This window comes from Melozone crissalis, unplaced genomic scaffold (genome assembly GCF_028551555.1).
Source record: "Melozone crissalis strain CALT ecotype California unplaced genomic scaffold, PUWL_Pcris_2 ptg000272l_1, whole genome shotgun sequence".
NCBI classification, from domain to species: Eukaryota; Metazoa; Chordata; class Aves; order Passeriformes; family Passerellidae; genus Melozone; species Melozone crissalis.
Window position 1 is genome coordinate 667,323 of NW_026536026.1, and position 3,749 is coordinate 671,071.

Here is a 3,749-nt window from a genome sequence, read left to right on the forward strand (position 1 = left end):
CTGCTTGGAGCTGGAAGGGCACAAAGCAATTTCCTCTTGCTTCGACCACAATTTCAAATACCAATATTGGAAACAAAGCCCAAAATCTTTTAAGAGGCTTTTGAGGTCACAAAGATGGATCCCCGCCATCAGCACATTTACAATGTAAATAACTGAGTTGTCTTTTTAAAAAGATCATTTACCTCTTAATGCAAAGAAGGTGTCTTTGCATTTATGTTTTGTTTTTTTCATTAACTGTATGGGTTTTTTTTCACTAACACTTGGATTTTATTCTTATATTTTACAATTTTTTTTTCTTTTTTCCTTTTTTTTCCTTTAAATAGAAAACATGTCCTATCAAAGGAATGTCCTTTGCTCCTGATTCCCGTGTGGAGCAGCTCCCTTCCTGCTGGCTGAGCTGCTCAGGCAGAGCCCGGCAGCTCCTGGCCCTGCAGGGCTGAGGCTTTTCCCCGTTGCTGGGCACAGACTGATGGAGCAGCACTGCTGAACACGGGCACACAGAGGGACCAGCAGCAGCTGCCTTTGGCCACCTGAGGCTCCAAGGCCCAAACTCTGAGCAGCCAGGGCTGGAAGAGACTGGCAGGATCTGATCCCTGACTCCGGGCCAGGGCTGCACAAATGACCCCACAGCAGCAGCAGCAGCAGCAGCACATGGAGCTGACTTTGAGCACAGCCCCTGCCCCTGTTCCCTCCCGTGTGCAGCGGTATCACAGCAGCCTGAGGCACCTGGGAGCCCCCAGTGCCAGCAGGGACTGGAGATGGCAGCCCTGGGCTCCTGGAGGCTGTGCAGGGAACGGAGCTGGGCACTGCCTGTCCATGGGGAGCTTCCAGATGGAAAAGGCGGCTGTGCCCAGGCAGCTCCAAGGGCACAGAAAGGAGGCTCTGGAGCACTGGATCTGTGCCAGTGCCACAGTCCTGGGCAGCAGCCAGCGAGCCCTGGGGAAACAGAGGGCACAGCACGAGGGACAGAACCAGGCAAGGGCAGAGACTGGAGAGAGCCCGGCCTGGGAGCAGGAGCAGCTGCTCCATTGTACTCTTGGAGAAAGCTCTTGGCTGGTTCAAAGCGCTGAAAGGCGTGAAGGGCAGAGGAGGAGGCCACAGCAAACAATGCTCCTGTTTGCACAGCCTCCCCTCTCCGTGTCCCAGAAGGAATTGCATGGACTGTGTTCTTCTCTCTGATTGGTCTCGTTCAGCAGGAGCAGCTCAGCACCAGGAGCTGAAGGAGCTGAAGCCTCAGGCCACAGGAGCTGGGCAAGAGGGAACTTTTGGAGCAAAGTAATGCTGCTAAAATAGACCCAGCTGAATGCAGTGGATAGAATCATGGAACCACAGAATCCTTTCTGTTGGAAAAGCCCTCTGAGCTCACCCAGTGCAGCCGCTCACCCAGCAGTGCCAAGCCCAGCACTAAACCACGTCCCTGAAGTGCCAAGGCCTGGACACCAGCCCTGAGTGAGGCCTGGACAGCAGGCCCTGAGCCAAAGGTGGCCTCTGGATGAACCTTCCAAGCAAAGGTTGTCTTTGTATCTGCTCCCTGATGAAATGTGCATGGTCATTAGCACTGAGATAGATGTAGCCACTCATTAGTGAGACATGGATTGACCTTTGTGTATTTAGAAGCCAGACAAGGCCATGAAATCTGACATCTGGCCTTGTTTGGGGCTGTATGGTCAAAGTCACCTCCCTTGGTTCCTCCTTGATCCCTGGCCAGGCTTTGGGAGGGACCCAAGAGGAGCATGAAAGCAGATGTTGCCACACTAGCAGTGCTGTCAGTTTGTTCATTCAGCACTGTCAGAGCTGGGCCCTCTCCCAGTGGGGTTGGAGCCTCACCTGGGGCTTGAGGCACCTGCAGGAATTCCCAGTGCCCAGGAGTGGCTCTGCAGCCCTTGGCTGTGACAGCTTCCCCAGCTGCTGTGTGGGTCCGGGGGATGGTAAAGCCTGAGGGTAAATGCTGCTGGATCTTTGTTAATCTCTGCAGGCAATCTTTGGTGGGGATGGTTGGGTGCATTGCTGAGCTGCTCCTGTTGTGATTCTTTGCTGCTCTGAACTGCAGTGAATGATACTGATTCCTTCAGTTGGAGTCTGTGTCTCTGGTGCTGACTTTGGCCACTGGTAAAACAAAACTGGCACAGTCTGCTCAGATCCCAACAAAATGTCACTTGTTCAGTGTCAGTGTGAGGAATCAGTCCCATCAGAAATTCCCAGCTGGGAAGCCCTTCCCTGGAGTTCCCTTGCTCTGGAGTGGGCTGAGGTTGGAGCCCCGTGTGAGCAGTGAGACTGTTGGGTAAAAGAAGCTGCACCCCTGGATGGCTTCAAATGCATCCAGAAATTGCATATGGAAAATGGATTTGGGCAGACAAAGATGAATTTGTTGAGAGTACATAGGAAACAGCACCTTCAGAAGGAACAATCATTGTTGGAATGCTCCCACATGGAGCAACAAAAGAAGGTTTTCATCTTGAGCTCAGATGCCCTTGTGCAAGTGAAATATCAATATAACAAATAACTATATACATATTTATAGTATAATAAGACCTTCCTGTTTATATTTATAGATTTTTATGTATATATGTCTATATCTACATGTCTATATCTGTATTTATATATAAATATGTACATATAATAATAATGTGAAATAGTGCTGACAATACTAATTTGGTAGCTTTGGCTGCTCAGGGATGTAACACTAAATACCCTACAGAACAGGATTGGCCAGGACCCTAATGTCAGTGGTCAACTTTGTGAGATTGTATACAATGGAAAAAGGAGGAAGGGAGGAAATTGGTGATTTTTACAGGGTGTGCTGATACTGTGATGCAGAGTGCTTTGCCTGTTCCTGTGAAAAATACAGTGATTTTTCCTGCAGGGTTTTTCATGTACCAGACTATGCACAAGCTGCAGGATTGGTTGAAAGGGTGAAGGGGTTGTTAAAAGAGCAGTTGGAAAGATGAGGAGATGGGAACCGTTGCCCATGGAGAACCCATCTCCCAGATGTGCTCCATGCCCTTCACAATGGCCCATGGGGGAAATGAAACCCCTTGGCTGTGCACGGCTGCCCCCAATTTTCAAATCCAGCCATGGGCAGTGAGACTTGGGCTGCCTGGGAAATTGTTCTGGCTGTGATGGCCCCTGGCAGGGCCAGCCCAGAGGCTGCAGGGCTGGGCCTTCATGCATTGGAATTAATTAGGATAAATTCAAAGCAAATGAGAGCTATCAATACTGAAACAGGAATTCAGATTCCTTCAGGACACTTTGCTTTGGTAACTGCTGCCTTGGAGCTTGGCCTTGCAAAGGGTTCCTGTCATGGCAGGAGGAATTGATGCAGAATATCCAGGAGAAATTACAGTAATTCTGTTAAACAATAATGAACAAGATTGGATTATTCAACCCCATGACAGGGTAGCACAATTATTGATCTTGCAATTTGAAGAATGATTTTGAAAAAAAGAGATCCAGCTCCAATCACCACCGTTTGTGGAGATAAAGGGTTTGGATCCAGCAGCCCTAATAATGGAGCCAGAGTGTGGGTCCGGAGGCCAAATGGCCCTCCCGAGGCAGCTGAAGGAGCAGCTCCTGGGAAAGACAACTCTGAGTCCTGAAACCTGGGCAGGAACAATGGGAATGTGTCCCTGCAGCCAAGGATTCTGTGTGAGAACAAGTAGATCTGACAGGATATTGTTTTACACATCCTGCCAGACCAGATCTCCCTGTTTGCCCCAAGGACCCCTTTGGAAAATGCTCTGATCCACGGG